This window comes from Anopheles coustani, chromosome 2 (assembly GCF_943734705.1).
Source record: "Anopheles coustani chromosome 2, idAnoCousDA_361_x.2, whole genome shotgun sequence".
In the NCBI taxonomy this organism is placed as follows: domain Eukaryota; kingdom Metazoa; phylum Arthropoda; class Insecta; order Diptera; family Culicidae; genus Anopheles; species Anopheles coustani.
The window spans coordinates 74010111-74034384 of record NC_071289.1 but is presented as its reverse complement, the minus strand read 5'-3'; the positions used below and the strand labels follow the sequence as shown (position 1 = coordinate 74034384).

At 46.0% G+C, this 24274-nt stretch overlaps 1 protein-coding gene across 1 annotated transcript in view; it reads right to left on the bottom strand.

The window, feature by feature from the left end:
- Window positions 1-23518, bottom strand: part of LOC131266963 (longitudinals lacking protein-like) — a 68990-nt gene extending 45472 nt beyond the window's left edge. Inside the window, exon 1 of the mRNA XM_058269668.1 lies at window positions 23400-23518. The gene's annotated coding sequence lies outside the window, so the exon portion shown is untranslated. The remainder of the gene's footprint in view (window positions 1-23399) is intronic.
- Window positions 23519-24274: the final 756 nt, after the last annotated feature.

Below are 24274 nucleotides of genomic sequence, written 5' to 3'. Positions count from 1 at the left end.
TAAACGAAATCTGTCCACGCACTACCTGCGCCCTTTTCCCATATTTCCTTTTTCTTTCGACCCCGACACGACCGATGACGACCGCCCAAAACTTTGGGAAAGGAAATGTGAAACTCGATATGGGACACCCTGGTGCGTGTGTGCGTGTGTGTAGCTACCAAGGTTCGTTTTTTCACTGTTTGCGGTGGTGGATCACATACTAAAACTCGAAAAACTGATCGAAATTCAGTAGGAGCAGGAAGGGAAATCGCGACACGCCTGGGAGGGAAAAAGGAAAGCAAAGAAGATCGTCAACAGAAACTAAAAAAGGAAAAAACATTCACATAAGCCTTACAGTGGCCATTGAAAACCCCAACCGTAGGAAGCGCATTTTCTTCCCTCGCTCACGAAACGGTAAGGAGTCGACGGGAGGAAAGCGATGAGGATCCAATGCGAAGAGAGGGAGGAAAACGAATGATAAAGAAGGAGCCAGCAATAGGCAGGAGAGAAGATGGTTTTCTTGGAAAGAACACACCCGAGCCTCGATGGAAAACACGTCTCGTACGCGATGATGGCGATGATGATGCTTCGAAGCGATCTCCCCGGTCGGAAATTTCGGGAACAGACCACTGCGCCCGGATCAGGGAGTGGGCAACGCAAAAGGAAAACGGTCAAAGAAGAAAGCAAAAAGGGGAAAAAAACGACGAAGGCAAAGCACAAAGCAGCAGCAGCCTCTCGAAAAACCGTGGTGCCACTTTTTAGTATACGAACCCCGCGCGTCGCCGCCGTCGAGATGGAAAACGAAGAAAAGAAGGAAAAAAATGGAACCCACAAAAACCGTCCGTACGTACGTAGGAGAGGATTCAAAAATAAAACGCAACAGCACACAAAAAATGCTACTCCACATATGCCGGGTAGGGGGGGAGAGAGTGACGGTGGGCGGTTAGAAGTGAAAGAAACCCACTCGCCGACAAGTTTTCTTACATTCGGCAAAGGAAACAAGGGATGACACACACTAAAAAGCACACGGAAAACCGCAAATCTACATATCGTTAGTCTCTCTCTCTTTCTTCCCCCTTCTCTCCTTCGTGGGTCTTACGTGTCGAAAAGCACTAAAAAAGTTTAAAAAAAAGGAAAAACCCCTCCTTTTCTTTCCGGCACCGTCTACACGCACATCTTATTTCGATTCCTTTTCCCCATCATCATCATCGTCGTCAGCTACAGGCGGGTGGCTGTGGTTTTGTCTTATCTTGTCTTTACCCAAATGAGGGAAGGAAGAAAATAAAACAAACCGGCACACAGTGGGTCAAAGCGGGTGCACTTTGCTGGACGTTTCGTAAAACGAATTTGGGAAAAACTAGTGTCTAGAGTAGGCTTACCCAAGAAGGATGTTGTTGTTGGGAAATCATACCATGTTTGGTTTTGTTCAGTGAACAAACACTTCAAAGCGAGAAATATTTTAAACATAATGCTTTTGCAACAAACAAATTTTCGATTGCCACATTGTACAAAACAATACAAATTGTTTTGCAATAAATATGAAACCAATAACAACCAACAAAATGCGAATGAAAGGAAGGAATGAAAAAAACCGGCTGGAAAAGACACAACGTTTCGAAAAAAAGCTCAAAACTTGGAAAATAAGCACGGAAAAATACACCACAAAACGACGGGCGGCAAAGCAGCAGTATAAAGTGTGGCCGGAAAAAGGGGCTGCGTGCACGACGAGACCGAAATCGGTCCGTAAGGCAACGAACATTAAATCCAGACACGGACACACACTGCCTCTACGCCACAACGGAAAGAAGCTGCTTCATTTGCTTTCCTCTTCAACGATCGCGCGAGCGAAAAACGCAAGGCGAAAAAGGAACAAATGACAGATATTTAAGCTGGCATGCAGCAGCGGAAGGAGAAGGAACCGGAGAGATAGTAGTGCAGCAGCAACTTGACACACAGGCAGAGGAAAAGCGGGGTGTAGTGTGTGTCAAAATGGAAAAATTTTACCACCAGCCCAACAAAAAACGGTGGACGGACCTCAGCGCGACCCAGCAGCGCGCGGGTGAAGAAGTGAAAGAGTGGAGAAGATGACAACAATACGGGGAGGAGGGTGAAAGGGGACACCAACAAGGAAAAAAAACCCGCTCAAGCTAAGCGTGTTGTGTTCGTCCAAAAAATCAACACACGAACCAACGGAAACCTGCCCTGTTGCGCGAGCGCGCGCCCACGTCAAGCGCCTTTTTCTTCGGGCCCCCCGAGGGTGTGACAAAAGATAAAAAAAATGCACGAAAGAAAAATCAAGAAACAAAAAAAAACCCGGCACCAACTGGAACCCGGTTGAAGGAGGCGAAAAATCGACGGACGCCCAAAACGGACGAACCATAATATTGCAAGAGATTTGGGACTCGAGAGAGTTGGGATCTTGGGACCACCACGGCCCGCCCCCTCCAACCCCCTTCCTTCCCTTCCGTGCGGCCTGGAGCGACTGAGGTTAAGAGATGCTGTGTGTGGGTTGATCTTTTCTTCCAAGATCGGGAACGAATTTCGGGGTGGGAGGGGGAGGGAGAGTGAGAAAAAAAAGAGAGAACGAACTACCTGCAAAGATCGATCGATCTCGTACGAATGCTTTTTCTTTTCCTCTTCCATTCTTTTCCTTTCCTTTCTCTTCCTTCCTTCTTCCCCGGATTTTTCGGTTAACACCATTCCGTGGAAGAAAAATGAGTTTGTCTTTTCTTTTTCCCAAAAGCAAACACACACACACAAACACAAATTATTCCCGTAAGCACACCCCGTTTTCCGAGTGGACTCTCCTCAGGCGCGCTTGCTGCTGCTGATCCTGCGTTTAACACCACAAAACGGCAAGCTCGCAAGCAAAAGCACCACCGCGGGGACAGGTCCATTTCATTTGCAAAAGGAAAGGAATGCATAAAAAATTAACCCTTCCTCCAACGCTGCCTGTGTGTGTGTGCACCGTTTTCTTTGCAACAACTTCTTAGCCCATTAGTGGAGGAGTGGTGGCGCGGCGGAACCGGTGCCTTGTGCTGGAGGATTACTTTTTTTATGCTTCCTGTCTCAGGTGTCGACGAGATGGCGGGGAGGGGCAAGAGAGGCCATACTATTTTAGCAAGACATCCGCCAAGAAGCCTGAGGGTGAGAGCAGCGAGTGAGTGGCAGGGGGCGCAGGTAGCGGGGAGCGACTTGAAAATTAAAAGAGAAAACAAGGTACAACATTCGGTGAAACCTCACAATAAAAACACGCACACAGCCGCAGATGTGGCGCGAAGGCGAAAATAAAAACCACAAAAAAAAATGATTCACACAATTTTGCCAATGGATTCACGTTGGAATGTCACTTTGATCACTTTGGAGGGATAGAAACCTTTCCTTTTTGGCGGTGTGGCAACATTCGGGGGCAACGGTTACCGTCGATCTTAAGGATAGTGCAACGAACTAGACCTTAACCCTTGCCAACAAGATGCCTGATACCATACTATGGAGCTTTTGAAGTTCTAATTAACTTGACAACCCTTTGATTTTGGAGAAGGACATCATAAGAAACCTATTGAAGGTTACGAACCTACAGTGCCTATTATTTAGCATCTTGAGTATGGCTAAATTTATAAGATTACTCAATATTTTACATAACACAACAAACGCAATTATGCAAAACAAACAAACAAAGTATGGTTACAGATGTAAAAAAAAATTTAAAAGTAACGAAAGGCGATCGAAATGAGCTATTGTAATATTAAGAACTTCTTTTGCATGACGCAACACATTGCCTGCATGTCATTTTCCGAGCTTTTCAAATGATTAAATGAACCATACCACAAAAAAGCTATAAAACCGATAATGTATGCAATTCCTCGATCGTAAGGAACACAGTTGCGTACTGTTTCTTCACAAAGTAAGAAAAATGAAACACAAATGCCCGTAAGATACACAGATTAGTAACATTGCGATCTGCCGTTGTTACAAGACAAGACTTGAGGCAAATGAAAGCAAAGGGAGGCAAGCAATGAGCGCGTCTGATGCATTAGTCATCCTGGCAACGGAGGGAGTTTTCGAATTCACTCCATTTCCGGCCTCGAATAGCTACAGGTTTCCGCGGTGTTTCTTGGAAAATCCCACCGTCAGTATATGGTGTTGCGGTTTCAGGAAACGCGAGATCATCGGAAAAAAGGCTCGGCGAAGGCGTCGTCATTTCGCATTTAAATAACCGCTCCAGAGACCGGTATATGATCATTGGTATATGAAGGTTAGCAAATGCTTCGCAGAATCCGCTCGAAGTGAAGAAAAATGCTAATGAAAACGATTGCCTCCCCTTCCCTCCCCTCGCTTCCCACACCGCACACGGTTGGGGGAAAGGCCGTGATTTAACGGTCAGAAGTCAACGTTTCGCGAGTTCAGGCAACAGATCCTCTCCCTTCGCGGTTACAATGACCTCCAAAAATCCAGACAAGGATCTCGTCGCTGGCTTGGTTTGGGTGCCCTATGCGCAATCGCAACTTCTCGAACCCTCGTCCGTCATACCACAAACCCGCCGTGGCGTTTTCCTTCGTGAAGGCGTTGGTGAGAGATCGATCCCCTCAAGCAAACGCTATACTTCCGATGGACGCGTCCCGGGGGGGCAGGATGACGCATCGCGCGTGAGGTAAGGAAAACGAAAGGGCAAGATGAGGGAGGAGAAGGGGGCAGCACAGTGCAAGAAAGTCGTAGAACATCGTCATCGTCATCGTCTCACCGTCATCTCTCAGTGCGAAGGTAGGTGCATTTATTTTTCCGACAAACGCGCATGAGCCGTTCGATCCGTCGTTTTGCAGCAGCCTCTCGGTGTGTGCGTGTGTGTGTGCGTGTTGTAGATCCTCTCTCCCTTTTGCCATTTACAACCACAAACACCATTAGGGTCCAGCAGCATAGCCGGGCAGGGTAGCCGCGAGGAGGGAAAGCTCAAGCCCAAAACGAAGAGAAAAGGGGGAAAGGTTGAACACTTTCCGGTTTTCCTTTTGCACCACCAAACCCACGGGCTGTTGTTGGCTGTGTGTTGTGTGTGTTGCATTGCAACTGGGGGAAAATATACTCTCCCTCGTTCGTCGACATCGTCTTCGCCTTCGTCGTCGTCGTCCTTTTTCCACCCCCCGTCGGGGAAGGGGTGATATATTTTATCCTGCGATGTGATCGCGCAAAACCCCGAAAGCAAAAGCCGGGAAAAGCTGTTGCCATGTTGGGAAATGATTTTTCCAAACGTTCCCGTTGCTTCTGTGAGGTCCTATTTGAAAAGGTAGAAGCAACATTTCTATAAAAACAGCACGATCTCTGTTGATTTCCGTAGCTTTTTCGATCTGGGACATGCGCTAGTGGTGGGTTTTCTTTTTTCCAGTGCCAGGAAAAAGGGTGTCCTATTACACACTACCTGCGTTGGGAACCAAGCCGCCACAAGCACATCGAAGGCCGTATACTAACACTTGGAAACACGCTCCAATCATCGCCATTATCTTCATCATCATCATCAGCATCGGCGTCCATAGTAATCATCCCCTAAGCGTTCGTTTGCAATCATTCCTAGATCCACCCCACAACCACACACACAAACAATTGTTGTGGCGTCGTTAGTAGCGCTAGTAGTGTTGGTGGTTCAGTACCGATCTCCCCCTTGTGATATTTTCGCTCGCAACAACCAAACACACACACACACACAACACAACAATGTTGGTGTTAGTCCTTGTTGTTTGTTGCGAGGGGACGCCAAGAACACGGACTGAAGGGACCGACCGACACATACAGCGGCTCTCTTTGGGAGCTTGCCACCCCGTGTGTTTTGAGCCGACACGATCCTTCGATGACGGTGACGTTCGTCCGCACCAACACAACAACCGATCCGAGCGATGCTCCTTTTTCCCGAGGTACGCGCGCTTGGGTACAAAACAAAATGGTTGGAGGCCCTTCCAAGTTGGTCGGGGACAACCAATGGACACTGAAACACAAGGACAAGACAAGGGAGACAAGGATAATGGCGCAGTAAGGATAGCGGTGGTGTGTGTGTGTGCGGGTTCATGTTTCGTCCGTCTTGTCGCATGGATGCAGGAGGTACAGTACCGACCAAAAACGGGGAAAAGCAACTGCAGCGTACTCCATCCATTGTGCCCCAAAACAAAACGGGAACCAACGGAAGGAAGCGCAACTGGAGGAAAACCACACACAAACAAAAACAATGCACCGGAGGAGCATAAGGTAAGCGCGGTGCGGGTTCGTGTGACGTTGAACATCTGCTGCCTGTGTCTGTTTGTTTGTTTTTTTTTTGTGGGGAAAACAAAAGGGATCCTTCTGAAGGGGATAAAATGCTCTTTCCGAACGCCATCGGAAAGGATCCAAGCAAGCGATCGAACAACTGGTGCGTTTTCCGAGCGTATCCAAACTGTCACACGGTATAAAAAAGCGTGGTAAAAACACATGGATACCACATATAATAAGCCATTCAATGTGCTTCACAAAGCGACGATCGATCAGAATTCGGTTCACATAAGCATCTGTAAGAGTGAAAAATGAAAATGTCCTCAAACAAGAAAACTTCCATTACATTTGTCTCCTAGTCCTTACATCGTAGAGGATTCATGTAATGTACAAAGAATTTATTTTAAACACGTTATTTATACAGCAAGAAACGTCCAATGTTGGTTTGTCGTCTCTTTTTGGATCCAAAACACTTTCTATAAAGGATAAGGAGTCGTTCAGAATTACAGAATATTTACAAATCGTATCATTTTTAAATGAACATTTCAAATGTTTGCAACCCGAAAAAGGGGAAAGATTGAATAAATTATCATAATCCTTTTTACGGTGAAAAATAATCGGAAGCTTCCCCAACTTCCCACCGTGGGTTGATGCTTTTCCACTATTTCAATAGAAAGCTGTATTTTTCTTCAATTTTCTTTTTAAAATAAAATTATTCATGATCGGATCATTTCTGTTGTTCGGCTGACACAGTGAAATGAATCAACAGCATGATGATAAAATTATAGTGAGTGAAAAGATAACCAGCGAATTAGATTAAATATTGGGAAAAAATTTTCGTCACTGGTAACCTATTTAAAAAAAAATCTCATCTTCGAAGAGGCTTTTACAAAACAAAGAGCATTAAAAATAACATTAAAAAAGGCATCCACAATTTCCATTTTCGTCGCTCCCGCACCTTTCTGCATCCTGTTGTTTTCGAGCACATCACTATTCTTGGAAAGCGCCACATTCTTGGCGGCGATCGCACCAAGGAAAAGCTCAAAAGGAAAAGAAAAAAAATCATATCTCTTGGAGAAAGAGAATGAGCCAGACCTGGGGGCAAAGAAACAAACAAACCGAGCCAGCCAAAACTTGTTGCCCGGACTACTGCTCGCACCTATCTTTCACCATTCCTTTTCAATCTACCTTCAACCTCCGACGTCTGCAAGTCGTTTGCTGTTTTCCTTGGGCTTCGGAAAAGACGCCAGAAACAAAAACTCATCTTCGCACCAAAACAAAAGAAAAAGCATACGGAGTGCGGGAGTCTCCCTTGTGTTTTTTTTTAGTTGAAACCCCCGAAGCAGAGCATAGCTTTCTCCCTCTTCCTTCGTCCTTCCCTTTAGCCTCGGGTTTCGGGTACACCCTTGCCCATGTTTTGCCCTCCGTACGGCAAATAGTAATCTCTCGTTTCGAAGTTTTTGCGCCTCTCGTTACCCCAAAGGGCAATAATGAGTTATTTCGCTGCGGGGCAAGGATATGTTCCAACAGCACAGAAAAAACACTGTTAACTGCAACCGAATGCTACAGCGCACCAACACACACATTCGCTTAGAGCATAAAGCCACCCCACAAAAGATTACCCGCGTCCGACTTGCAGTTAGCGCATCCGTCGGCGATAATATCCCGCTTTTCGGGTCCGTTTTCCCGTCGCACGACGGCTACAACTACATAGACCCCGCGACCAATAAAGGAAGAAGCCACGACCTACGATAGAAGGAAACCCACGGACATCATGTCCCGCTAGGGAGGGAAGAGGATCGTCGTCTCGTCCGAAAAGGGTGTCGTATCCAAAATCACGTACCGAATCAGATCCACAAGGGACTGACGGTGGCGACGGCAGGCGGATAGAGCGAGAAAGCTCCCGCCACGCGGGGTGTAAGGTAGTAGGCGAGACGTTCGTGGAAAATATCCAACGTTGTTGTTCCGCTGAAACCGCTCGCTACCCCTCGGGAGATCGGATTCACGACACACGTCCAGTCCTCCACCACCACCACCACCACCACCACCACCACCACCACCACCACCACCACCACCACCACTACACCCCTGCCGTTCGGCTCAGGATCATTCCCTGTCGACAATAACGAGGGAAAAAAGGGACTGGATCACCGCCGCCCGTCGCTTGCTGTCGGTGGTTTCACAGTTTTCCAACCATCCCCGGTGGAAACGCTCTAAACGGAATAAACACCCCAAATAAAAGCACCCCCTGATTTCGGGAAACCAAAGCATCGCAGCATCGTGTATCCTGTTCTGCAGTTGCAATGCAAGCAGCATAAAAGAGACACGAAAGAGAGAACACCAACGGAGGAAAGCGGGGACAAGAACAGTGAAGAAGGAAACAACATGCAAAAAAAAAGGGCCAAAGGGAACACAGGCAAAGGATCAGCGCACATTTCCTCCCCGATTCTTTTTTTTTCCTACGAGTGTCCTCGAGGTCCCGGGACGCCCCTCAACACACACACACGCACACTTTCGTTACAGAAACACAAGGGCCCCTCTCTCTCGCCTATCCTCATCCCTTTTTTGGCGTCGGTTGGGATTGGATCTGGCATTTTTTTGGGAATTTTCCATTCGTCCTTCGTCCCTTCGGTGCGTGTGCTCCGTGTCCCAACCCGCGATAATACCCCACCATATCCACACGCGCACACACACAGATACACTGGCTTGTACACCCATTATCCCTGGAAAAAGAAATCCCTGCAGCGATCCCTTCTGTTACTGTTCCTGTGTGGATCGACGGCGTCAAACGCTTTTCCTGCTTGTCTCGTCCTTTCGTTCGATCCACATCGGTAGTTTGTTGCCCTAGGCATGTGTGTGCGTGCCCCCTGGGTGTCCCTTTTCCACAGATTCCTTTTTTTAATAAATTGTTCACGGAAAGCGAATACAGGCAAGTGGAATTTTACCTCATTTAAAGAGCTTGTAATGGACGGGAAATTTGTACAAAAGCTGCTTGATATATTCGTTTATTGCATTCAACATCAACTTATATGAAAATGAATTGGTACAATCAAATGACCTAAAAGATCACACTTTCGCAAGATAAAGAATATTCAAAGAACAACGATCGTTTCCTAATCTTTATGGTTAGAAATAATCATATCCCAAAAATATACTTTAACCGTCACAAATGATCGAAAAAGGATAGTAGAAAATCAACTTTTGTTAATGAAAATGACTTTAGGTAAAGCTGAAGAGAGCTTATGGTATATTGAAAATTAAGTTGATTTTATCCTTTTAGGTTTATTATGGAACCGAATAAGTATGTCCTTTTTCGCTTGATTTTTTTTCCTTTTCCATTCGATCCTGCACCACAATCAGTGTATCGTAGGGAATATTTTCTCCTGCTGCGTTACTGCTCCATCCCTCGGAAGAGCTGGAGATCCTGTGCCCTTTCCTGTTTGAGAATTTGTGTGTTGGTGGTATCCGTTTTCCTTCCCTGCCTTACTCGATCCTTCGCCTTCTATAATTCCACAGGGGATGTTGGTTAGACCGTTTGTTCTATCTCCAAACAACGGAGGAAACGATCCCTTCCCGTTTGCAACAGGACATAACCACTGGAAGAACAATGCGCCGACATGTGTTGTGAATGTGTGTGTGCGCGGAAAAAGGGCCCATATGCGCCGGCAAATCGGGACAGATGGTTGCCTTTTCCATTGGCGGCTCACAAGGGTATCCCTTTGCATTTTCCAATCATTGCGGCTCGCCTGCGCGAGGGGCGACCGGGCTAGCGGTGCGTTGGGTCGGGTCAGGGCATAATAACAACAACAGGCACCAAAATGAAAGCAACTCCAGCGTTCCATCTAGCCTGCCAGCTGGCGCTGCCCTTCACCGCTCCTTTGGACCACTTTTTTTCTTGCTTAATTCGCTCCCGAAAACTTTTCAAACGGACACGCTCTTGCCGAAGGGGAACTTATTTGGGGCGGATATTATTGCCGGGGTTACCTCTTTCGAAGGGTCTGTGTGTGTGCTGTGCCCATTGAGGACGAGGAGGAAACAACGTGATATTTTCTCTGCTCAAGGAACTTAGAAAAAAATTCAACTTCCTTTGCGCAATACAACAATGAAGGCGCACTCTTTATACCGCGATCACTACCACCAATTAAAAAACTTAATCTTATCACAGCGTTGATTTAAAATTTAAATACACAATAGAAAATTATACATCGAATAAAATTAACAAGTACAGAAAACAGCACGTTTCTAACCTAAATAAACAAGCTGATTTAAATAAACAAAGACAACATGTAACGGGGAAAAATGCGGAACATTACCTCAAAGAGTGACATAGGAGCTGTCTGGAAATACTAAACCTTGTCTGGGCTCATGCTTTATAAGAGTTAGGATTAATATGAAATAATCAGGCACTTAATTTTGCAATGGGAAAAACCCAATGCGCTCCGAATTTTCAAACTTTCCCATTTAGCTATAGTACAAAATTACTTCGGCTGATGGAACAAATAATGAAAAAATCGTAAGGTTTGAGAAAAAATTAAGAAACACCGAAACATTTGATGGAAAAGAACACCTCATTAAAAAAAAAACAAAAAGAAAAATCCTGCCGACTTCTACCCTCCAAAACAAACCTAGAGGTCGGAAGAGAGGCGGTGTAAAATTCGCACAAAGAAAAATTCTTGTGTTTGATCCAAAGCCAGCACACAGATGTAAGGAGGAAAGAGCAAAAAAAAAAGTGCAGCTCACAAAACCGGGCACAAAAATCCCCATCTCGTTTATGGAAAACAGGCCACAACGAGGGGATGGCGGGGGTTGGTGGAGGAGACGGTTGAGGGTGCGAAAGGAGAGTTCGAGTGGCTCAGAACAGGAACAACCCTTAGCGAAGTCGGCGCACTAACACACACACTCACCCGGACCCACCCCGCAACACGGCAGGGGTCGAAAAATGGCGCGTGCATCATACGCACCCCTTCAATCCGCTTCTTTCTTCTGTGCAACAACCCCTGCACAGTATGTGCACACACCAACACACACATCCAATGCGAGTGTGTTATTTTCCGCTAAAAATTATTTAACGCTCAGCATTGCACCCGCTTTACCCTCTTTTCTGCAGCCCCAAAATGCATCTAACCCCCCCGGCGCTTCCACCTTTGGCGCATGCCTCCCGATGGTCACCCGCTTTCCTTGCGGGAGGGAGGTTGTTCGCAAAGGCGTGTGTGTGTGTATGCTATGACTTGGCGCGCGGTTAATTCGCCACGGGGCCGCCGAGAGATCGCAAGCAAGCAAATGGCTGCTGCTGCGCTTCCATTCTGGCCACAACAACAACACAACAAAACGCGCTCTCGGTGGTGCACCGTCATGCATGGGTAGCAAACGGTGAGGCGGAGGATGGTGTAGTGAATTTATTAAAAAAAAAACACACTCAACCGCCAGTCACGAACCAAGTCAAACGGCAAAGTCAGGGCAGGTTTTTATGTATTTCTTGGATCCGTTTGGACGTGGAGATGGATGTGTGGTTTTTCCTTCAAAGTTTCCACGTCTTCGCCGAGTGTGATCCGGTCCTGTCACGCCGCCACCCCTCGTCCCGGCGGAAGATCGAGAACGTTTTTTTGCGTCAATTCGAATATTGCAACCCGATCGCGTCAAACTAATGTCGGGGAGGTTCGCTGGCTAAAGTTCTATATGAGTGAGGTTGCCTGCCTGTGTGAGTGTATGTATGTGCGTTAAGACCAGTTTTGCATACCAAGTGGAAAAGAGGGGGTGACCGGCAAAGGGCGACGCGTGAGGCAAATCCATAAAAAACCCACCCAACCTTAACGTCGATTGAACAAACAGGCTTACAACAAACAACCACTCACACACACACACACACACACACACACATGTCCATGCCAGAATCCATCAAATCCCAAAAGCCCAACTGCAGGGGTTGCATACACCTCCCTTCCCATCCATCTCCCACCCCCTCCCTACACTCAGCAGATTTTTTTTATGTGAGTTTCGTGTGCACACGTTTGGTCCTCGTGGCTGATTAACAAAACATAACGCGCTAATGCTCGCGAAGGTCACATGTAGCCTCCTCCTCTCCGAAAGCACAATGCTACCTTCGAGACCCCGCCGCGTGTAGCCTTAAGCCGCGGGCCAAAGTCATCATCTACTAATAAAACATCACGAGCATGGACTTTCGGACTCGTTTCCTTAACAAAAAAAAATGGCACGAACCAGTGATGACGATGACATTCGTCGCTCAAAAGCAACATAGACGACCGGTCAACATAGTTCCCCCGTTCAATTAGCCAGCCCCCCGCAAATAAAAATGCTTCTAAAGCCTCCGTCGCGTGTTGAGAAGGTCTTTCCTTCAAACTCGACCACCTCGCACTCCCTGACAATGATGATAAATGTTGGCCACTAGTGTAAAAAGTAAGACACACACACACACACACACACACACACAGCACACTAGTACACCATAATTTGCCGAACACCTCGGGTGGTGGAGGTAGTTTGCGTACGCATGCTGCTGCTGCTGCTACTGCACTAATGGCAAGGTAAAGCATATTTTCCTCCCTCCCCCCCTTCCACCCATTTTGATGTTGGCCTTCACACACAGTGGGGAAGCTAATCATTTTCATACTGCCTTACTAACCTTCACCCGCCATCAATATTGGTTTGAAAGAAGTGTATATCTGGTATGCTGGCCCTGTTTACAGTAGAACTAGTCTTCGAGCAAACGAGTTCTAACGAGCACATGGGAGAGAATAACTCTGCAAGGGCAGTGTTTCTAACAAATTTATTAGGAACGTGTAGGGGAAAATATGTTGCACTGCAAATCCACATTTTATAGCCCCTGTGATGGGCGATTAGTTTGAAAAGCAAAAACTGGTTGTTTTTGCCAAAAACATGTTTGCTTTGGACACACGAGTCAAAAGAATCATAAGTAAATTGAACATGTTTCTACTGTGTTTCTTTTATGCCTAAAAAAAGAATCTGAAGTAACTATTATTTGCCCAAAATCACTCATTTCCATTTCTTCTAGAACCTCTACCCTGTATGTTTAATCAAAGCACATAAATGTTGCAATCAGGTTTACAATTGATACACTTTCATTGCTATAATTGAAAGAGATTTTTCGAATGAAAATATTAGCTAAAAGCGAGTGCGTGACATTTTGTAAGTAAACAATTTAATTCTTCACAATGTCAAAAAAGATAAGGAGAATTTATTACATGTGAAAAAATAGCATACAGCTGTTATAGGTGTAAAGGATTGCAATAAGAGATATTTTTATTAAGATTGTAAATTATGAACAAAAACAAAAAGCTTGGATACAATGAAATAAAAAGGAGGTAGAAAGCAAACTAAATTTCGTTTCGTTTCATTCCATGCTGTTTTAAAGACAAATAAAAAAAACCAATATACTCCTAAGCATAACTCCAAAGAAAAAAGTGATTTAAATATCTTCGATGCCAATCACATTCCACCATTTGGTAAAAATGTAGCTTAAAGGCACGACGACAACCATCACGGGTACAAAAAAAAACCCATCAAGATCAAGTACAACCTTTTCATGGCCTCGTAAAAAAATTGGACGAAACCACCACCACATGGAGCGATGAGGAGGGCGCCCTTCTACATTAAACGAACTGCAAAACGCAAGTTTAAAAAATATCTCCTCCCCTCCCGCGATGTCGATGTGGAGGGGCACCGTTTTCGCGTTGGCCTGGAGACAGACTTGGTAGCATACTTAGATTAATCGATATAAGTTAGAGAAGCAGACAAAAAATGTGGAAAAATGAAAACTGGTTGAAATGTGGTCTAAACAAAGCCACACGACGGAGACATGACGAACGACGACGAGTTAAGAAACCGAGTGAGAGGGAGATGGACTGATCGTCACGGGATGCTGTGGGTACGGTGGTTGAGGTAGGAGATGGGAAAAGCCCCCCTCCCAGCTCCCTTTCCACCACCTCCGCTAGGCCCTAGACGGGTCGAGAGTGGGGAGGTACATGTAAAATAATCATAAATATAACATGCAAACAACAACTACACATTTCAAGGTCAACCTCCTTCATCTCGGCGGCTGTGTTCGTGTGCCGATGTGTGCGTGCCCCAACCATGTGGAAGACAAGGTGATGTTGTGCGACACAACCAACTCCACGAGCTGCCTATTCCGCAAACCCCTGACAGCCCACCTTCCCCCGCCCACATAGTTTAACCCTTGACGAGCTGCGACTTGTCATGTCATACTACTAAGCGCAGCTGCGCTCCCCAATACTAAACATTATTGCCTTCGAAATTAGACCCCGTGTGGAATGTAACATACATTTCGGGGGGATGGAAGGAAACCGGAGACACGTCAGAGGTTCGGTGGGCTTTCTTGATTGTACACTTTTGAGCGATTAGAGGTGCAAGTTCGGGGAAGGAAAGAAGAAAATCTGCTCGCAATTGAGTGTGGTGTGGAACGGTATCGCACACGACCAGCGGCCCATCCCCCCATCATACGTGTGAGTGGTGCTAGGCAATAGTGGAAGAAAACGATGTTGCGCGAGCCCGTACACCACACAAAATCACCTAGCGCAATGTCATCTCTAGACGGAAGGTACATATACACAGGGAAAAATAAGAAGAAAAAACAGGCTGAAACGCCACTGGGAAAACACACAACACGCCACCAGCGGCCGTCGCCGTTGGTCAAGTATGCATTTTGCACCAGCGTCACTCAAGTATGACAAATACGCCGTCGAACACGGGGCGACAACAAACGGTGCAACGGTGTGTTGGACGACGCCGTCGATGTTAAGGTTAATGTTGCACGAACGTCGGCTGCAATGGAAATTCTAACGCAAACAGGTACTCGATGCGGTTTTTTCAAGCAGGAAAGACCCTGAATTTGCTGCCTACGAAAACAACGGCCGTGCGTCGAGCTTGGACTCGGCCCAACTACCTACCAATGTTAACCCTTCGATGTGAAGGTACATTTTAATGCCATTTAGTTTCAACCTGATAACAGTACAAGAAGAAAATTTTAAGAGAATCAGGTTTTTTTACTTGATTTCAAGAACGTTTGCGTTTCTCAACATTCTTGATGGGGCATAAAGATTGAATTTGTTTTTCTAGCAGATCAGGAACGTCGACAGAACCTGAGATAAGTATCTGAACACAAAGACATTGTGAAACTTTCCTACTGCTTTCGAGAGAATCGAGTCCAAATAACCAACAGCTAGTCCTAAACGGAGGACGGGGCATGCGATTGGACCATAATACAAGACACGTTTGGCCAACATCTGAACATTTTCTAATCCTTCAACACGTTGACTGCCAAGCGTTTTTAGCACACTTCTTTAGTACAATCGTTTTTGATAAAATTTATCTATGATATTAAAAAAACCAAAGATTTTCTAAAGCTAACCAACGACTTAGCTTCCCAAAGAATTAGCTTTTAATATTGCTACAGTTTTTATGTTGCATTTTCATTAATTTATTGGTCAAACACTTTTTAGAACTAATGACAGCTGGCTATCAAAAATACGTCAACGTGTTAATCGTCCACATGATTTGAACTGGTCACCAGACAATGCACACAAACTCAAGAATCGGTCTTATCAACGAACAGGATAGAGATTTTAACTAATATCCTAATTGACTTAGGGCTTTGACAAGCCTTCACCGTCTCGATGAAAACTGAAAATAAAAATAAATCCCAACATCAAATTGAAGTCTGCAAATGTCACTTTCCAGAACAAAATCAACAAAAGTTGATTTAAATCATGCTGCTCCGTGTCCAGTTGATATTCCATCGGCCAAATATTCACCAAACATTTGTAGAGAAGATGTCAAAAACAGGCAATTTTCCTAAATCGTGTTCGAAATCGAGTATACTTTAAATATTTTTTTGGATGGAAAATTATCATACAAACTCTCCAACGGTTAAGAAAAGCCCTGACCGACAAATTTCGAATGGCATAAATAACGACCACCGCATGTCCATGACGGTCATTTGGAGAGGCTCCATCGATACGTTCCTCCTTTTATGCTGCCCATAATAATGCGCCTAACGAACATATAGACCATATATAAAACCCATCAAACCCCATCAAACCAGGCATCCTAAACGCGACGTGACATTCAGCGGAGTGGAAGAGTTAATTTGCTAAGGTTGGCGACTTTGTTTTCTTGCGCGAAAAATAATTACACACACCCGTTCGCACAAACCCATTAGCGATTGAGAGAGAGGGAGAGAGAGATAGAGAGAGCGACGTGGAAGGGTGGATTTTATGCGAACATAATAACGTGACGAAAGGCCAGGCCACGACTTGCCCTCAGGGGGAAACCTTTCCGTTTGGAGTTGGCAAAAGCGGTTCGCGCTAGAGCTAGCTTACTCATATGTGTATATGACTTTTTTAAATGAGAAAATTAAGCAAACACATTTTCCACATTCTTGTCCACTACCAACACGATAGTCGTTTCCAGGGCGCGTGGGGCGGCCATGTTTAGTGCTTGCTAATTCCTTCCTTCTCAATGCTAACCCGCCACCTCATGTATGCTAATAGTTTATGCAAATATACGACACACTGCCATCTTCAGCCACTTTCCTTCTTGACTCGGCATTTGGGAATGGCAAGAAAAAACCCAAACATTCCCGCAGGTACTTTAAGGGTTTGGGAAAAAACCCCATTTCTTCTTGGTGGAGGAATGGAACACGTACGAAGGTTCTGGATGAAACCCTAGAATGATTTTTTGCATAAAAAGCAGGTACGGAAAGCGGAGAGCTTAATTTAAGTGATTTGAATTTTAAAAAATAACGCGTACGTTTACTGAATGATTTACTGGAATAAAGAAACATGTTTGATTACATAAAACGACATAATTTGAGATAAAGTTATATCAAAGAAAATAAGAAATAAAGTCGCAGTGGTGTTCAAATCGAAGCACTATCCATTATGTTGTAAAAGATGGCTATGCTCTCTAAGCAGCATAAATGTTTCTGATTCAATAATGGTGAAGGCGGACGTGGAAGCACTCACACTTTCAGTGGGATTTTCCATTTTCATCATCCTATTCAAGAACGACCATAATTGAAAACGTGGGTTTTACCCACCACCCTTGAACACTCCCGAACGATCGGCCCCAAGCCTTCACCAGCCCCCCGCCGCTCAGAGTACGCAAAGGCAACATAGGAAGCCCCCTAAATAACCTTTGTGCCTTTTCCACCCCACACGTGCCTGTGTGCGCGCGTGTGTGTGTATTTGGTGGAGAGAATATTTTTCAAGAGAGAGAGACCAACAAAAACCACCCCACAGAGTGTGGTTGTTCGTTCCCTCCATGTGTGCGAGAGCGTTTAATTTTTTGTGCTTTCTTTCTTTTCCCGGACATGCGCGCGCATTAGAAAGAAACATGTATGTGCCCGAAAGGAAAACCCAGTCAACCATGAAATGTGCGGCCTACTTAAGTCGGTGCTTTTTTAAGTTTACGACGATGCTCCCCCACCATCGCTGTCTCCTTTCCCGGCCCTTACTGACGATCGGTTTTCCACCAGAAGAAACGCACACACACACACGATCGTTAGAGCGTGCTAGGCATTTGGAAGACGATCTACGCCGGAAGGTGGTGGAATGGGGGAGAGGTTCATACTTTTTAGTCGCTGCCCATACCTAGCACTAACCCCGAACTTTCCTTTCCCCAAATCCCCCCCCATCGCCCACGAGGGAAGGAAAAAAGAAAACATGGTAGTCGACGATCGACGTCAGCGCGAAGGCTCTTCTCACTCTTGCTTCCTCCAAAACCGAACCGCAATTGAGCTTACAGCTAAATGATTCGGTGTGTGGCATTGTAAAAAAGGAGATAAAAAACTACGCAAAGTGATAGAGAGAAAGGGAGAGAGATAACTCGCGGGAGGCACACTAATAAACCGCGAGTTCCAATGCATATATGATGATTATAAGCATACACGCATGAAAACTGTGATGCGGAGGGAGGGATGGGGTGAAGCAAGCGGGAAGGTAGTTGCCGACGCCCCATTCTGCCATTTATGTTCCTTCCTTCCTACCTGCCCGCCCGCCCCCACTAACAGTGTGATCATTCCATCATTCCCTGCTGGTAGGCTTTTAAGCTAACTCACCCTTATCGACACTTGGCGAAACGCAAATTCCATTGCGACATACGCGAGCCGTGATCACGCGGGAGCACAATATATGCTCCCCAACACCACCACCACCACCACCACCACCATTCAAACCCCGTGAGCATAGACCCCCGCGCATGGGAGGTGGTGTGCGTGCTTCGCTTTTTATTGTGCGAGCAAGGTTTCACGTAGGTGGAAAGCCATCAGCAACCCCATCCAAGGCGTCTCCAGCAGCGAGCAAGAAAACACTGGTCTCCGAAGGGCCTCTCTGTGTGTGCTGGGCGGCTTAAGTCCGCGTATGTGTTTCCCGTGGCGGTGCTGTACAGTTCCCCGGGTCGCGCACGGGCCAACAGCACACATATTTTCCTTCCCTTTGGCCGCCGGAGCCATCATCGTCAGCCTCAACACCACCGAATCTCCCCATGTAAAGCGGGTGGTGGTGCCGCACGCCTATGTTTGGTGGGGCGCGTTGAAGAATGTGTGTTGGAACGAAGGGTAGTGTCTCATGAACCTCCAGAGCATATTACGCGCGGTTCCGCGAGGTTCCGTTCGCTCTCGCGCTCCCAAACTGCCACAGGGTCCACACCAAAACACCCTCCTCCTCATCCCTTCCGTGAGGCGGCATAAGTATGCTCCATCCATCGACGATCTGTTGTGTGTGCCGCCGCACAAGGATGACATCATCATCATCATCCATCGCCCAAGCCCAGAAAAGTGAGCGAGTGGGCAGATTAAGATCCCTCTTTCTTAGTCCTCCTCGCATGCCGTCCTGCTCTCCCTCGCACTCCAATACAAGATTTCGCCATTCGCCGATCCATCCATCTAAAAAAAAGGAAAATAAAGCAACGCTCCACTCCTGCGGAGGAATCGCAGATGAAAGTGATTTATCTGACTTCGCCTGGAAGAGAGGCTACCCCTCCCGGCCGTTTTTGCTCGTAAATCGAAAGCCCGTAGAAAACGCCCGAGTGTTGAAAATGTGTGGAAATCCTTCTGGAAGCCACACACCAGCATGAAACTCCCGTGGGATTCAACGATCGAGATGTTTTTCCACTCCCAACTCCCCGACATTGAGAGGTCTGGAAAAAAGAAGTGTTCTAAAAAAAGAACGAACCGATCGAACGTTACCCTTACTGCATTTGGGAACGAAAATGTGGTTCACAACCACAGCCTTTTCCCAAAGCCACAGAACGACCGCTCATATATGCTGGAGGAAATTCTTTTCCCTTTTCAAGCACACGTACTATGTCTGCCCTTTTCTCCTACACTGAGGTATTTTCTTTTCCACCGTGACCACCAGTACAAGCCACACACTCTCTTCTTGTGGTTTTGGTAGTAGATCCTCGTTTGTGTCCCTCTTAGTATCGCCGCTAGAGCGAGAGGGCTGCCCCGCGCGGAAGCCATTTTCATTCTCGCGGTTCTGAAAACTCGCGGGTCGCGGAATCGAACGATCTTCTCCATACATGTAGCGACACAAGCCAGTAGACGACGCACACCAAACACGCGCCCCAGTAGTAGCCACATACAATCAACCCCATCATCGATGGTGGTGCCTACCTGCGATTCCGATTCGGTGCGCGAGTGTTCGAGTGCGTTTCCACACGATATCGCGCCACCGCGACACGGATCTCCATCGTTCCCCCCCCCCGGGTGCCTTCCCGTTGTTCTTCAAGGGCTATGGCGCGCTCGAGCTCCACACACGCTAGCCGCCCTCGAATGGAGTGGTGTGGAGCTGCGTGTGGTTGCGGCGAGCTTAGTGTGTGGTGGGCGCACGAAATAGTAGCGCGGAGTGAAGCGGGAGTGTGCCGTACCACACACAGCCTTCGAATTTGACGTGCAAACGCGGCTCCACGGCGGCGTTCTCGCGCTTTCGGGGAAACGGCGGGGGCACATTTTATGAACCATCATCATCATCATCATCGTGGTCATCACACACCGGCAGAGGCGCGCGCGCTTTCGCGACTGTGTGAGTTCGGTACCATCGTCGCGTGTACGCAGGGGTCGGGTCCGGGAGGAGCATGCGCGCACCGTCGTCGATGGCGATGATGATGTTGAGGGGACACAAACGGACGATTGACGATTTCCGATGACGATAATGCGACCGAACCGAACGTGGAGAGATCCGTGAAGGAGCCACCTCCTCCTCCTCCTTCCTGGGACCAAAACAGGCAAACAGGCAAACAGGGACCCTCCCTTTAGTCGCCGGCTCGAACACAGTGGCTGCTTATCTAAGGAATACATATTTTCTTCCCGATCGTTCGCCGGTGCGGAGGGCTGAAAATGTGTGTGAAAATAGTATCTCCACCCGATAGGTCCACGCGGCCCCATGGACATCACACACTCTTGGGGGCTTTGGGATTTGCAATCCCGAAGGTTGATTTGAGGTGATCCTAAGAGTTGACGTTTTCCCATCGGCTTACTTACTTTCTGAAGTGGCCCGATAACCGCTGAGGGATCTTGGCCTGACGGAACTCCATCCGAAACCGCTCACCAAACTGGTCCTATTCCGTATCCCAGCTTTTCCGGAGGCTTCAGTTACGCCATCTATCCATCACAATTTAGACCTACCACGCCTCCACTGTCCTTGAGGACGGACTAAAACAACATTTTCATGACATGCCCAGCCCAACGAACCCTGGTGAGTCTAATTCACTGTAAGACAGTGAAGTCTCAGCGCAACTCATAGAACTTGTAATTGTTACGGATCCTCTATTTACCGTCCTCACATACGGGGCCAAAAACCCTCCTGAGCATCTTCCGTTAGAAAATGACTAAGAGGGTTTCGTCAGATTTGGACGGAGTTCATGTTCGGAGGCGTATGTGAGCACTGGAACTATACTAGTAAATGTCCGGTTGAGTCCAGGTTCGACTGTCTGTCACAGATGTCGTGAGTGAAAGAGTTCTTTCACCCTTTGACCTTTGACCCAAGTTAGACGAAATTTTAGAAAAAATTCCGTTAACCTACTTATACGTTAGCCGGGCGTAGGCCTTTGGCAATTGTTCATCATTTTAATTTCAGTATCGGAAGTATTCTATAGAAGCCAGCTTATCTCAACACAACAAACATCATCCTTAATGCCTGATGATCCTAGGAGCAATACAATTCCTGCAAATCATCCGAAAGTGTTCGAAAAACTGGGAAACAGTTAAACGTAGAAAACCAGAGAATGATAAAACACTGCAATTACCGCCGGTTAGATCGAAATACTCAGCCGTATATTTGTTTAAAAACTTAATAGACATCTTCATTCCAAAATTTGCCCATTCCCTGATATCAGTTTGTTGTACAAAATTAGTAAATTTGAACCACTCGTAATCGAGCTTTTCCGTTTTGTTCCCTACTTTTTCAAGTCATATCGAAGGTGTCAACAATAGTCAGCTGTTTCAATATTGTTATGTTCTCCTCATTCTAATGCTCAACGCTCGTCTCCATCCGTTCATAGCATGCAACGGACGAGGGTGCAAGAAGAAATTCTATTCTGAGTGATAACAAACAAGGAGATAACAAAACAAAACCAGATTTCAATTTCTCATAGAACTGTTATTGAACAAAAATTCATTTGATCCCGTAAGAAATTTCCACGATTTCCATTCCAATTTTCCTTCATAAAATTATTGACAAGCAGATCATCCTTTTTGCCATTATCGAATATTTAAAACATGTTCTATGCTTAACTCATGATCAACATTATGTTGAGTTTTTTCTACCAGGGAGACGTGCGGGACTTGAGTCCTAGAACATGCTCTTTCCGCTCAACCCGCTGGTCTCGAAAATGGAGTGCAAAAAACTCATCCAAATGTTTTTTTACATCCGTCAATCAGATGGTTCCATAGAACGGTCGCTAGGTCCCAACACAAGCAGATTTTTGTGCCCACATAAATTTGAAGAAAACAGGCACCACCGAAAAAAAACCCCAAGCCAGCTAGTCATCGAGGAAAAAAAGAACGTCATTACATGTCTCTTTCTCTCACTCTTTCTCACTGCTCTCTTGGCGCGAGGAAACAATTTCTCTGACTCGCGCTCATATCCCCCCTCTCGCTCTGTCTCACCGAAAGGACTGCTCTCCTACTCTGCCCGATCGCGACAATCTACTACTCCAATATTACAGCAGCCGCTCGCTGAATGCTGCACGCACACAGTGACACAACAAAAACACACACACGTGCGCGCGTGCCGCAGAAAACCACTTCTACGTCGCCTACGGCGATGTCTGATTTTCCGAAAATGAACAAAGCCAACATAAAACAAAATGGCGGACAGGAGGCACTTATTTTCCAGAACGTTTTCAGCTGCTACTACGCATCGGCATCGGGGGAGACTTCCGGTGTTGGATTGGAAATGCTTCGTAACCATTGCGAAGAAAAGGAAATTGAAGGTAAAATTTTCATTTTCCGCCAACCCATCCCATCGACGGTGCCACAATGAGAATATTATTCCACTGTCTTCCTCCAATGAAACTCTAAAGCTGGCAGCGGAAACCGTCCGTTGGAAAGCGCTTACGTTCGATCAGGTTTTTTCCTCCTCCGTTTAACCTGTGATGGTAGCAGGCATTGATAGGTTAGGTTAGAAGAATCAACACCGAAAATGACCAAGCATAATCGACGGCGATATCCCGCACGGACAGCAGCGGCTGACGGTTGCCAATAGTACACGAAAAAAGGTTCAATAATACGCGAGCCTCCAAAAGAATTTATTGCGTCTCACATAACTTGGACACAAGCGCAAAGCGGTGGTACATTTTAATTTCATCAGCCCGAGAACATCGCTCGCAGGGGGGCAAAGGATGCTTTGCTTTGCACTTATTTTGTGTTTCATTTGCTGTTCATTGAAACTACGCAAATCACGCTTATTGCAACCATTACTACCCGGTGCACAAATCAGACATTTCCGATTCTCCGAAGTCTGTACGGCGTCCATTCTTAAAACCCTTGGTCAACCGGTGTGCGGTTCATTCAATAATTTTTCTCTCACCTAACACCACACACTATATCCAATCAATCGCAACGATCACCTCACTTCCGTTCGACGACGTTCGGCAGAATAGATAAGATAAAAGATAATGAATCACAAAGCACTTACCTTAAATAGCACAGTCTTCATTGAATATCACAAATTTAATACTACACTGCAGAACTGTTACTTTTATCAACTTGTCTCCCCCGTTAACACAATGGCGTCTAGTATGTCCTCCTTCCCAACTTGATCTGCGATTTAGCGACAACAGATCGGTACAAGTGATGGCAGAATCGGGATTCGGGAAGATCCGAAGATTCGATCTCTAGACGGATTCGGAAGATTGAAATCCCATTTGACGGATTCTAAAGATTTGGAACGGATTTTGACGATTTGATTCGAATTGGGAAACCGGATTGTCATTAAAAATATCACTCTCCTTTGAGAATATTCTTTAGACAGCGTTACAAACAAAAATAAAGAATCATACGTTAGTTGATTTTCGACATCATCAGAACTACTTGCAGCGGTGAACCTTACATCGTATATGTATGGATTGTTTTACTACGAAAACAGCGAGGTATCAGTAGTGATTTCATGGGGATTCCGATTAGTATAAATGATTTCCAGACCAGCATTGATTGGTTTATATAGTATCTCAACTGTTTGATGGATTGGGAATCGGATTTGAGGATTCGAGTGCCTTGTAGGGATTCGATTTCCCCACCTCTAGAACGAAGCTGACAACCAGCCACGGTTACTTTGACAAAGCTAATTGATTAAATTAAGCTTTGGTTGAAGAACCTGGAAAATGAAATATTGCATACATCGGTTCGAAGGAATAATAGTAGTCAAGAGAAGGCAGAGGAAAGGAATCATTTATTAAGAAAAAATGGTTTTAAAATAGATAAATAAATTAATAATAAAATTAATAAAATAAATGGTAAATTCCCAATTTGAAGCCCCCTCCGACCCATCTGTTCTAATGAAACATTTCACGT